The following is a 14,420-nucleotide window of genomic DNA, read 5'->3' as shown; positions in this document are numbered from 1 at the left end:
TGGAGGTGAAATCGAGTTTTTGGAGAACTGCTATCAGAGATTTGAAAGGTATGTTGAGGAGAAGCATAGAATTTTTAAGGACAAGCGCTGGTAAAAGATCCTGATACATTGAGTGATACTCTTTCCATTTACTTTACGTTCAGAATAGAGAGACGAGCAGTGTGAATCATAGGACTTACACAAGATTGAGTTTAAGATCGAGGTGAATTTCTTGCATAGTTTGTGGATGTCAATGCGGGCTGCATGGCATTTGCAAGAAAATGAAGGCAGTTTGTTACATTTTGTAGATTGGAGTTATCAGAATTCACAGGAAGTAGGGTAAGCTTTGTTATTTATTAAGCATGGATATCTCTGACTTGGTGGTGGTGTCATATTCACAGTTGTTTATTATTTTTTTTATGTTTCCATCCATTGAGGTGCAAAATAAGGTGCAAACAATGCATGTTAATGTGTAAAGAAATATATGGCCCCCTGTGTGTTTGTAAGTTTTGACATACAATTGAATTAGTGTTCATACATGTGTTTATCTGTTTAGATTTCAGGCCCCTGAAGAAGGGCCACTTATGGCTTGAAATTCATTGGGCAATCAATGGAATCTGGATCTAATGTCTATGATTGTAAATTTCATCACTGCGTGAATTGAACTTTGTGATTTATGATAAATTGAACAATGAATAATGTATCAATGTAAAAACATACATTTGATATTGGTATGATTCTAAATTTCAGTTTTTGGTTTCAAAAAAGACAATAAGAAAATAAGTTTTTGTTTGAAAATAAAATTGGAAAGTTTTTCCAGCAACAGTGCACAGTGGTCGAGTGTGATTTCACTCGAGGTAAGAATGTTTATAGTTCCCCACCTAAAGATAGAAAAAAGGAAGTGGTGATACTTTTTCATAAATCCTTATCCCTTACGATAGAAAAAGAAGAGAAGGATGACGATGAACGTTGTCTTCTCCTTCATACTCTTTTTAACGGATCCCATATTTCTTTGCTTAACATTTATGGCCCCACAGGCGTTGCCTCACAACTTTGGCAATTCATGTCACACATTCTTCATGCATGCTGTGACTCTAATCTCATGGTGGGCGGTGACTGCAATCAGGTCACGTACCTTTAATGGACAGGAAATACTCTTCTAGATATGTTCCTAATTAAATGCAAAAAACTTTTACTGGGACCATCCATGCAAGGGGCTGGTGGACACCTGGAGAATATATTATCCTGATAGTTTAGAATATATATTTTATTCCCCCACACATAACTCTAACTCTACAAATGATTATATTTTCTTAAGCCCCCACCTCCTATTAGTTTAGATATTCCTTCCTTACCCTCTAAGTCTGGTTGTTGGTGTTTTAATAATTACCTTCTTAAAGATTTATCCTTTCTCGGACGCTTTAAAGATTTTGTGTCCACATTTTTTCTCCTTAATGCTAGTCCAGATATGCCCTTTCATACTGTCTGGGATGCTTTCAAATCAACAGCCAGAAGCTTTATTATAGATTATTTAGCTAGGAAAGAAAAACAATATAGTAAGGAATCTGCTTCTCTGCTCTCTTCCATTAAGGAATTGGAACATGCATATTTTTATTACAAAAAGCCGATACCCTCAAGCCTTTGATCCAAGCAAAACTCGACTTCAATAAGAAATCTACAGAAGAAGCCTCACGACGTTATTAAAAATTAACTCTAAATTCTTCGGTGGTCCTAATCGAGCAGGTAAAATGTTGGCAAATAACTTGAAGATTAAATCCCAAAGATCTAGAATAGTCAAAATTATTGATGATCATGATATTCTCCGTTTTAAAGATAAAGAAATATTTAATTGTTGTACAGATTTCTATAAGATACTCTATACTTTTGAATCTTCTCCTTCTGATACAGATTTGGACTCTTTTTTTAACTCATTACCTCCCCGTTCTTCCCCTCCTCCTGATTGTTCTATTTTGGAAAAAGTTATATCTCGTTCAGAGATTAAATCTGCTTTGTCCATGTTACCTAAGGATCAGGCCCCTGGCCCTGACTGTCTCACTGCTAAGTTCTATTCCTGCTTTTCTCCCATTCTTCTGCCCCACCTTTTATCTCTTTTTAAACATTTTTTTTCAATGGTGAGGCTCTAGGCTCTTTTCTCGAGGCTATGATTTGTTTAAATCCTAAAAAAGATAAAGACCCGTCCCGGTGTGCCAACTATCGTCCCATATCATTGATCAATCTTGATTGCAAAATATTTGGAAAGGTGTTAGCCCTTCATATTAATGAGGTACTTCCTGATTTGATTGTTTCAGAGCAAACAGGGTTTGTTAAGGGAAGGACTATTGCTGACAATTCCAGACCTCCCATTGCTGCTAAAACCCTCGACACGGAAAAAGCTTTTGATTGCATTCATTGGCTTTTTATGATGTGTGCCCTTAAGTGGCATTGTTTTGGTCCCTCTATTTTGTCTCATCAATTTGTTATATTCCTTCCCAACCCCTTCAGTTTTTGTTAATAGCTCTCAATCCTCTTATTTCCCTTTACAAAGGGCTACCCGTCTGGGATGTCCTCTTTTCTCTTTACTTTTTATCCTCTCCCTCGAGCCTTTTCTTCATTCTCTACGACACTCTTCCACCTTCCGAGGCTTTAAGCATAAAACTGTTGTGGTGGGGTAGATTGGAGACCATTAAAATGATGTTGCTTCCAGTCATCAACTTCTATTTGTCCATGTAACCTGTGAAACTTCCATTGAAATTCTTTAAGACCCTTAATGAAGTTTTGAGTAAATTTCTTTAGAAAGCTTGTATTTGTTTAGCTCCTCTCTCTGCTCCTAAGGAAACTTTAGACAGTATAATTCCTCCTTTCTGATTCGCCAAGTGTTACCGTATTTATCCTCCACGGGAGAAACTTTTACTTCTGTCTGGCACAGATTGGAGGAATCTCTGATTTCTCTTTTCCCTTTTTCTTTGTTAGCCAGTTTTACCTACCACCCTCGTTCTTTTAACTACCCTACGATTTTAAAATTCATTTCAACTTCCTATCCTATTAAGTGTAAATCCCACAGCCCGTTACAAATATTTTTACACTCACCTCTCTGGCATGATAAATGTATCAAGCTGTCAAACTGTACTATTTTTTGGAAAACATGGGCTGCCAAAGGGATCCTCCTTGTTAAGCAAACAGGATTCTCGCTTTCTTTCCCTACAAGAGGTTCAGTCCACATCTGACCTACCTGTTTCCTCTTTAACGAGATATGACTCTTTACAGTTGCAATTGACAGATTAACTTTCTCTTCTTTCCGGATCCCCCCTCCCTTCTTAGGACCCCCTGTTCAAACCTTTAATCCACTTCTCCCTTTATTAGAGCCTCCCATGTTTACAAATACCTCCATGTTTCTTCGCCTAATTGCCCTAAAAGTAAAGTTGAGCTCTTATGGGAAACTGATTTACAGCGTACCCTCTCTGTTCACACATGGAAACGCATATATCACACCTCATGTACTACTAGTACTATTCAGACTCTTTATTATTTTTATCAAAGACTATTTTTAACTCCATTATCTCTCTTCAAGTAGAAATCTGCCTTATCTCTGAACTGTTGGACATGTCATACTACCACCGGCTCTTTAATGCATTCCTTTTCTCTTTGTCCTAATATAGTCCAGTTTTGGTCTACGGTTTGTGAGTCAATCTCCTCCATTTGTTCTATTAAGTTTCCCTTTGATATTTACTCCATATTTTTGGGAAGTAACTCCGCAAATTGGTTTGGATCTCGCAAGGTAGGCATATTTGTGGACTTGTTAATTGCTACTGCTTTTCAGGTAATCACCTCTAATTGGAAGGCCGCCTGTAAGGTTTCCTTCTCTGCCTGGTGGAACCTTTGCTGCTATCATCACAGACTGGATAGAGCTTCCCCCAAAACTTCTCAGCAACTTATTCGTAAAGAAGCTTTCAGGTCCCCACTTACCAATTATCTATCCTCATCTGCACTACGTAATCAGGACAGCTCCTTCGTTTATCAACCACCTTGAGTATTTTATTATTTTCCTTTATTATGAAGTTTTTATAAGTCAAATGTACAGCTATTATTCTGTTTTTAGAAACCAATATGATTAAGATAATGTTGAAGTTTCAATATGATATTAGATGAAGATACCACTTTATCCTCTTTTTCCTTTTTTTCTTCTTTTTCTTTTCCTTTCTTTTTTCCCCTCCTCTTTTCTTCCTCTCTTTCTTTCTTTTTCTACTTATTCCCTTTTCCATGCTTTTCCCTTCTTCTGGAAAATTGTTAAATGCTACTCTACTTCTTGGTACAATGTTTTACTTTTGCTTCTCTTTGCCGGAATATCTCTATGTTATTGGTAGATTTCTTATGTCCTTTATTCCACTAAATTATATAATCAGTTTGCTACTTGTTAGCTATTTTACATAGAAGTATTATTGTACATTGTACCTATGTTTCTAATTACTTCAATAAAGCTCTTTAAACTAATAAAAAAGTCCCTCAATCCTTAATCTTAAAAAGAATCTTGAGTTCCTAATAATGCCTTGTAATTCTGTCCTAGTGCAGTATATTGATGACCTTCTGGTCATGTCAGATAGCCCAGGAAGCTGGTAAACAAGACACCATTTCACTGTTAACCACTTGGCTGAGAATGAACACAAAGTGTAGCTGATAATTTGTGGTATTGTCAAAAAGAAGGTCTGTATATTGGACAACACATTGAGAAGGGAGCGAGGAAGGCGTAAAAATATAGAATCTTGGTGATTCTGAAAATTAATCCGCCAACTACCCAGAGAGAGGGGATGATGTTTTTGGGAATGGTGGGGCATTGTCGGCAAGTGGCCAAGCCTTTACATAGGCTGACACACAAGGATGTGTCGTATCTGGTACCACAGGATAAAGATTGCCTGTTTGCCTTCCTAGAGCTGAGAACAAGTCTGTTTTGACCCACTACTGAGAATTCCTGATTATAAGAAAGAGTTTGCTCTTTTTTTGCAGGGAGAGGGAGGACTGCGCTTACACAGATGCATAGAAATGCTCTGAGACTTATGGCTTATTCTTCTGCTACCCTTTATTCCATAGTCACACAACTGCCCGGATGCCTAGCTGTAGCCGCAGTAGGTGTCAGCATAGAATGGTGTGAAAGTATTGTCATTTGACATCCCCTTATTGGTTTTATACCGCATTCTGTGGAAATGTTGTTGGCGCGTACACTCACTCAACACATAACCAACAGTAGATTGACTAAGTATGAACAGATTATTCTTGCTGCTAAAACATTTCCCTCAGAAAATTTGCTACTTTGAATCCTGCTACCCTTTTACCTTTACCTGAAATTGAAGGCAATGATAGAAAAGTTGAACATGACTGTCTTGATGTCACTGAACTATGCACCAAGTCAAGACCAGATATACAAGATGAGCCACTGATTGAGTCTGATCTCATACTTTTTGTTGATGGGTACTGCCTGAGAGATGGAGGAGGAACCCTAAGAGCTGCCTCTGCAGTCTGTACAGTCACAGGAGTAGTTTAAGCCTCCTAGCTTCAAGGAGTGTCTTTTATGCAAGTGGCTGAATTGATTGATCCTACTAGAGCTAAAACAGCTAAAATTGATGCTTTTCACTGATAGTCACTATGGCTCTGGTGTTGTTCATGACTTCAGTCAGCTCTGGTCACAGAGGGTATTCATTACAACTGCGGGATCCCCCATATGTAACAGCGAACATGTCTTGAGATTGTAGAAGACATTGCAATTGCCTACCAAAATTGCAGTCATTAAGTTTTCAGCACATCGGAGCCGAGATATTGAATCCAGGGAACCTGATCTAGGGTTAGATGAATGTCTCAAATGTCTTGTGTTAGGGCCACAGTATCCCGTCTCCATATCGAGTGCCATAATAAAACCAGGGCAAGGCAGACTAAATCAGATATATATGGTGCATTCAGCTCTTTGTGCAAATTAAAATTGGAATAGCTATTGGGGAGAGCTAAATGTTTTTTTTAAAGAATCTTCTATACTGTTAGGCGATCGACATTTGCCAATCCCCAGATCCTTGCCCCATACCTGGCTACTGAAATTGCCTTTGCTGTATAGATCTGCTGAGTAGCATCCAGTGGCTTTGAACATAGTTTTTTTCATAAAAGAAAGTATAGCCAGTATGCTTCTTTCTAACATATAACATCTGTTCGCTACCATATTGGACCATGAGGCAGAACTATGAAATAAAACGCCCAAATATAAAAATGTTTGGGTAGATTCAACTCTACGCCCAGCAATATAAAAAGAAGGAGGGTTGTTGGTCCCTTTCACCATAATCAAAACATTGTTTGATTGATTGACTTGAAGATCCAATGAGGCCATAAAGAAAACAGACTCATCAATACGTTTTTGTAGTTCTACCCCTCTTCTTGCTATTAATACTGCATCATCTGCATATTGCAGTATGGGTATGTGTTAGAAATTGGATTTCTGGTTGGCTAGGAATTGCGCCTAAGCCAGGCAGAAACCACCACTCTAACAGGGCCTTAGGGAGTTACACGCTGAAGATAACCCCTGCTCAGGCCCTTGGTAGCTTGGCACGAGCAGTCAGGCTCATCCCAGAGGCAATGTGTAGAGCGTTTGCTCAATACACACAGCAGTGACTCACTAAGCACACCACAAAAGAAACTTCACACAAGGTTATGTAAAAATAACCTTTGTATTAAACATAAAACACATTAGAAAACATCACATATGTACACTCTGCCACCTGGCACTAGGTTATACTTCATAGGGGATTATATACAGGACAGGGCCAATCGGGTCACTGTCAGAATCATTAGAACCGGTAAGTAATGAAACAACCAGTAACTACTGGTAAAATACTGTATTCAGCATTAATACATTAGGCATATACACTGGGCATGAACACATTATGCATTATCACATTAGGCATAAACACATTATGCATAATCACTGGGCATAAACACCTTATGCATCGCATTAGGGCCTTGGTCCCTACTAGTACCTCAGGTGCTCACAGGCCATCTGGCATTTACTCAGGGGCCCATCTGGGACTTCCCCGCCATGCCCTATGTCCAAATAATCAGGGCTCTAAGCTGCCACGGCAGCAGGGTATAGGCCCAACAGGCCCATACCAAAAATTGGGGTGCAAGGGTGTAACTCACCCTGGTCTCTCTTGAGACCCAAAATGCTCCCCCAATGTTGCAGCTGCAGCTAACTGGCAGTACAGTTGTGTGCCAAAATAAGCACCAACAGTGCCTCCTCAGCTCCTTACAGGGGCTTATCTTGTGGGCCAAAAAGGAATGCCCCTAATATGGCAGCTGCCCGCACTCCAGTGGTAAAGCTGTGCATAATCAGCACCGACACCACAGTGCCTTGTGAGCCCCACTCATCGGGGCTCTTCTAGTGCCACTACCAAGCACCAACAATGCTCAACTTCAGCCTTACTCCCCGGAACTTCTCCTTCCCTTTCCCCGGTCTCTGTGACCGGCGGCTTTTGGGACCCTCCTTAAGAGGTGTGGGGAGGTGGAAATGGAGCCTGTGAAACTCAGACTCCTCTGGCGGCACACTAGCTCAGCAACACGCTGGTGCTCCTCCGGCACGGGAGCGACGACCACCACCATGCCTCACCTGGCTTCTGAAAATGTCTTTCCTGCAGCCACAGGAGCCCGCGAGGCTCCAACTTAGTTGCTTCTGCAGGCCCTGCCCACAGTCTGTAAACGGGCGCCTGACTTCCAGGTCACATTGGCGGCAGATCTTCGGTACACCAAAAATGCGGGTTAGGCTCCTGCTCTCCCTCCAGGCAGCACAGGGGGATCACCACGCGGGGATTCCCTCGGAAAAACTTACAGCACAGCGCAGTCAGGCATCAAGACCTCTGGGGGACTCCTCACACGCTCTGGTTGCTTTAGGGAGGTAAGCGCAACCCACGCCGCAGGGCACAAATGCTCCTCCCGTCCTTGGCACCAGACAGAGTTGGAGCCCCACTGTTTGGGCTCAGGCAATAAATATGTAGCGCTCACGAGGCGCTGAGTCCCAAGTTCCCTAGGGCAAAGCTGGGCACAGGCTGGCCAGCACGCAGGGACCCCCAGGGGTAGCAGCTTGGTCCCACAGCAGTTCCTCCTGATGCCCAGCAGTTCTTTGGCTCCAAACCAGTTCCCAAAAAGCACACGTTCATGGGGTCACAGCCCCAGTATCTATACCTCACATGTCTTTGTTCTCTCCCTCTGGCACATGCCTAGGCCTGGTCCAAACCAGTTCTGGGGGGGCACTCCAACCTTTGTTTATAGGGCACAAACACCCTCATTGTCAGAGTAGGTCCTGGCCCAAAACAAACCACGAGGGGGTGGAGCCAGCATTGTAAAAGGCAGGCCCAGGCCTATTCACGGTCAGGGGCAACTCCTCCCACTACTCAAAATTCAGAACTGCCTATTGCGCCTAGCGCTGACTCACCCAGTCCCTCTGGAGCCACACAACTCACCAGTGCCTGTCACTCCAGAGCCTGACATTCAATACACATAAGGTAGGCACAAAGACACATAGCGCACAGAAATGCCAACTTCAAAAAGTGGCATTTCTAAAATAATGATAATAAATCTGCGTACACCATTAATCAGCATTTATTATTACTATTCCAAACATACCAAACTTGACCACGCTGCTCCTGTCATATCAGAAATTACCACTGAGAATACTTATCAAGGAATCCCCAATACATTCCTATGAGAGGGCGGCCTCACAGCAGTGAGAAACCAAAATGTATGTTTGTCACTACCAGGACGTGTCACAGAATTAGGGTACATGTCCTACCTTTTACCTACAATGCAACCTGCCCATAGGGCTACCTAGGGCCTACCTTAGAGGTGACTGATATGTAGAAAAAGGGGGATCACAGATGTGGCACCCACTTTATTTGCCATTTCGCAGTGACAGAAAACTGCGTGCACAGGCCTAGCAATGGCAGAGGCCTGAGACAGGTTTGAAGGGCTACTTTGGTGGGTGGCGCAATCAGCGTTGCAAGCCCACCAGAGGCATTTAATTTACTGGCCCTTTTTGTGTAAACTGAAAACAAAAAAGGGGCTAGGACACAGCCCTGCCTGACTCCCCTAAGAATAGAAAACCATCTTGTGAATTCCCCCTGGCTGCCATACATGCAGATGATTGTGAATACAATTCTCATATAAAATATATGATAGTCTCATCTACACCCATTTCTGTCATAATACTCCACAATTTATGATGTGAGATACAGCCAAACGCTGCAGAGAGTTTCATAAATGCCCTGTAGATTGTACCTTCTTTGGCTAGGGTATATTTAGCTACAATCATGTTCAGATTCAAACATTGGTCCAGGGTCCCTTTCCCTTTCTTGAAACCATATTGTACCGGTATTAAACAATTTTTTCTAGTGGCCAAATCCTCTAGTCTTTTCAGTAATAGACAGACCATCAGTTTAACTCTGCCATCCAAGAGAGAGATGGGCCTAGTTTTGGGGCAATGATTTATCACCATTTGTGTATGGGACAAATTATTGTCTTTTCCCATGAGTCCGGTGGACCAACTGCTGCAATTGCATTGAACACATTCGTCAACAAAGGTATCCAGAGATCTGAATTATCAAAAAAGAAATCTATGGAGGCTCCACCTGGGCCTGGAGCTTTGGCACTATTACATTGCTTGAGTCTATATCTCAACTCAGCCATAGAGAATGTTAAATGAGTTTGAGTGTCATTGGGTTTACCATTAAGGGTAAAGTTTTCCACTTCAGGCACTGGCCCAAATATGTTAGAGTGGTGGTTAATCCAAGAATCCTCACCCATGTGTACATCTAGGTTTGTTCCTGTGTCTTGATTCAAAAAAGGAGTTAATTACAGCCCAGAACTCTCATGAATGTTTAGAACAGGCAGCATGTTGAAGGTTTTCACAGGCGTCCTCCTTCTGGGCTCTGAGTCTGACCTTCCTATTTCTTTATGTCGGTAACGGAGGTGCTTAACCATAGCCTTGTCTCTTGGTTTATTTCTCAATGTCAATGTAAATTTCACAATGCCTTACTACACATGGCTATTTAACAACAAGGGGTGGTGATGGACAGAGTTTCTGAATTAAGCAGAATACTCCCACCCAGTCAAGAGATCAGGGCTAGATCCAACACCGTTTTTTAGCTCACTGCACCATCCCAGCTCAGAACCTGGCTATATGCAAATTAGTCTGTTCCTGTCCCAGTGCATGATGGGAACAGGGCAAACTAAACTACCAAGTCAATTCTTACACTGGGAAGGAAACAAGCTTCCGGGGACCGGTTTCTGGCATTTCAGCCGTCGTCGGCCCGGCTTGCTTGAATCCTGATGGTGCAATGAGCAAGGGACTCACATCTGAGTATACCCTTCCACGCTTAGAGTGGACAAAATATTTAACAACAAGGGGTGGTGATGGACAGAGTTTCTGAATTAAGCAGAATACTCTCACCCAGTCAAGAGATCAGGGCTAGATCCAACACCGTTTTTTAGCTCACTGCACCATCCCAGCTCAGAACCTGGCTATATGCAAATTAGTCTGTTCCTGTCCCAGTGCATGATGGGAACAGGGCAAACCAAATTACCAAGCCAATTCTTACACTGGGAAGGAAACAAGCTTCCGGGGACCGGTTTCTGGCATTTCAGCCGTCGTCGGCCCGGCTTGCTTGAATCCTGATGGTGCAATGAGCAAGGGACTCACATCTGAGTATACCCTTCCACGCTTAGAGTGGACAAAATATTTAACAACAAGGGGTGGTGATGGACAGAGTTTCTGAATTAAGCAGAATACTCTCACCCAGTCAAGAGATCAGGGCTAGATCCAACACCGGTTTTTAGCTCACTGCACCATCCCAGCTCAGAACCTGGCTATATGCAAATTAGTCTGTTCCTGTCCCAGTGCATGATGGGAACAGGGCAAACCAAACTACCAAGCCAATTCTTACACTGGGAAGGAAACAAGCTTCCGGGGACCGGTTTCTGGCATTTCAGCCGTCGTCGGCCCGGCTTGCTTGAATCCTGATGGTGCAATGAGCAAGGGACTCACATCTGAGTATACCCTTCCACGCTTAGAGTGGACAAAATATTTAACAACAAGGGGTGGTGATGGACAGAGTTTCTGAATTAAGCAGAATACTCTCACCCAGTCAAGAGATCAGGGCTAGATCCAACACCGTTTTTTAGCTCACTGCACCATCCCAGCTCAGAACCTGGCTATATGCAAATTAGTCTGTTCCTGTCCCAGTGCATGATGGGAACAGGGCAAACCAAACTACCAAGCCAATTCTTACACTGGGAAGGAAACAAGCTTCCGGGGACCGGTTTCTGGCATTTCAGCCGTCGTCGGCCCGGCTTGCTTGAATCCTGATGGTGCAATGAGCAAGGGACTCACATCTGAGTATACCCTTCCACGCTTAGAGTGGACAAAATATTTAACAACAAGGGGTGGTGATGGACAGAGTTTCTGAATTAAGCAGAATACTCTCACCCAGTCAAGAGATCAGGGCTAGATCCAACACCGTTTTTTAGCTCGCTGCACCATCCCAGCTCAGAACCTGGCTATATGCAAATTAGTCTGTTCCTGTCCCAGTGCATGATGGGAACAGGGCAAACCAAACTACCAAGCCAATTCTTACACTGGGAAGGAAACAAGCTTCCGGGGACCGGTTTCTGGCATTTCAGCCGTCGTCGGCCCGGCTTGCTTGAATCCTGATGGTGCAATGAGCAAGGGACTCACATCTGAGTATACCCTTCCACGCTTAGAGTGGACAAAATATTTAACAACAAGGGGTGGTGATGGACAGAGTTTCTGAATTAAGCAGAATACTCTCACCCAGTCAAGAGATCAGGGCTAGATCCACCACCGTTTTTTAGCTCACTGCACCATCCCAGCTCAGAACCTGGCTATATGCAAATTAGTCTGTTCCTGTCCCAGTGCATGATGGGAACAGGGCAAACCAAACTACCAAGCCAATTCTTACACTGGGAAGGAAACAAGCTTCCGGGGACCGGTTTCTGGCATTTCAGCCGTCGTCGGCCCGGCTTGCTTGAATCCTGATGGTGCAATGAGCAAGGGACTCACATCTGAGTATACCCTTCCACGCTTAGAGTGGACAAAATATTTAACAACAAGCGGTGGTGATGGAAAGAGTTACTGAATTAGGCAGAATACTCTCACCCAGTCAAGAGATCAGGGCTAGATCCAACACCGTTTTTTAGCTCATTTCACCATCCCAGCTCAGAACCTGGCTATATGCAAATTAGTCTGTGCTGCTCCCATGATGCACTGGGCCAGGGACAGACTGATTTGCATATAGCCAGGTTCTGAACTGGGATGGTGCAGTGAGATAAATAACGGTGATGGATCAAGCCCTGATCTTAGGATTGGGTAAGAGTGGTCTGCTTAATTCAGACACTCTGTTCATCACCACCCCCTTTACTACACAAGGCGTCAAACCAGTGGGGCGCCATGGGTTTAGGGGGCCTCTAAGGGCACTGTAGTTTATTAATCACATCATTCAGTATGGCCTCAAAGGACTGTCATATACTAGAGGGATTAATGCACTGATCAAGACAAATAATTATATTCTTCTTCCTTCTGAGTAGTCCAAACCACCCTGGGTATCAATTCTTCTTTATTTATCTTGGCCCACTTGAGAGCTATACCATTCTTTCCTGCTTTATGTGGCACAGGAATTCTCCTAACCATTAAATTGGGAGGTAATAGCTTCATGATCACTAAAGGCTGTTATAAGGATTGTAACATCACTAAAGAAGGGTTTTAAGGGGTCGAAACGACCGACTAATCTATAGTAGAGCCTTGTGTGCTAGACCCAAATGCTTTTTTCCAGGAGACCAGTAGGTTCATCGCTCGGATTAAGTATTACCATATTCCGTATGGTCCAAAATCTATTCAGTGAGTTTCCATAGGAATTATGTAGGAAGTGAGGGGAAACATCCCCTCTTCATCAATTAGGCCACATGTTGATTTCATAATTTTATTAAAGCTATGGGCGTTAAAGTCGCCCACAAATACTATATTAACAAGATGGTGATGATTGGTCATGGACATATCACTCTCCTTCTCGAGTGATTCAGTCACCTGAGTCATATCACCCTCAAAGTTATTGTTATAAAAATTTACTAGCAGCATATCCTCGCCTCTACGTCCTTTTCCCACCAAGAGATGATAATAGGGGGATTCATTCATTGTAAATACTTAGGATTTTTAAACTTAGTGTGTTTCTAATTGCTGTAAGTAGACCCCATCTTGCTCTACCTGAACTAGAGGGAATCGCCAGGGTATGAAATGAACAAAATCCATCTATGTAGGTAGGACCAGTTTCCCATGTTTCCTGAAGGCATACTAAATCAAAAGATTGAATAAGCCTTGTCCATTCCATATTACCTATCTTTGATCTGAGCCCAGCTGCATTCCAATTTGATATTCTTATCATTTCATCTCTAAGTTCTGGTAAAGTGATTGTTGGGCCACCCTATCTACCTCCTGTCAAACACATGCTTCAAGGCCTTCCAAGGAAGCAAATGTATTGTTTAGGGTTATATTATCTTGAACACCGGGAACGGGAGCCTGGGCGTACTACCATTAACTACTCTAAACAACTTTAATACAGGAGGTCTATAAAAGAATCCTAATAGCAAAGCATGAGTGGTCACCAAAGGGGAATTGGGGAGAGTATCCAGTTGGTATTTCACAAGGTGTTGGTAATTGAAATGTATTACTATACAGTCCCCTTTGTACCATTTGGCTGTGTTACCCACCCATTTGCCTCTTCTGGCGTTAATGATATAATTTAATAAATCTGGACCACCAATTGCATACCTTTACATCCAGTGTAAAATTTTATTTATTAATTGTTGTGTAGACTCTGAGTGGATATGAGTCAGATCTGACGTATTTACTCAAACAATTCCAAAGGGGCAGGCAGATGGGGGGAGATTTAAGTTTGAGCAATTCTTCTGTTGATTTATTTCCTCCCAATTCTCCCCAAACTGAGCCTGCCTTGCTCTAGACAGAGTCTCCGCACTACGTAAAAGAGGAACCTCCCACCCCTGCATAACAGATTCAAATTGCAAAGCCTGACTGTTAGATCTGGGGTCTCTAGTTGGCAATGGTTATCACCTTTGTCCAAATAGGGACCCTTGTTTCTAAGTCAGGAAAGGGGAATACACTCCGTAATAACCCCTGCTCACCCCCTTGGTAGCTTGGAGCAGATAGGCTTATCTCAAACCAGGATCAGCAACAATTAAATACCACAATAAGTCTCCCTCCTGATCGGCCACTTGCCACAATAAACTCTTCCATGCCCTTAAGTGAGCCCAAGCAAGCCCTGAAGGAAGGAACAACGATGTCGAGAAAAAATAAGAAAAAACTGAAGAAACTAAATAAAGCTAATAAAAAGAAC

The sequence above is a fragment of the Lissotriton vulgaris genome, chromosome 4_1 (genome assembly GCF_964263255.1).
Source record: "Lissotriton vulgaris chromosome 4_1, aLisVul1.2, whole genome shotgun sequence".
Classification (NCBI taxonomy): Eukaryota; Metazoa; Chordata; class Amphibia; order Caudata; family Salamandridae; genus Lissotriton; species Lissotriton vulgaris.
Note: the sequence above shows the minus strand (reverse complement) of the source record.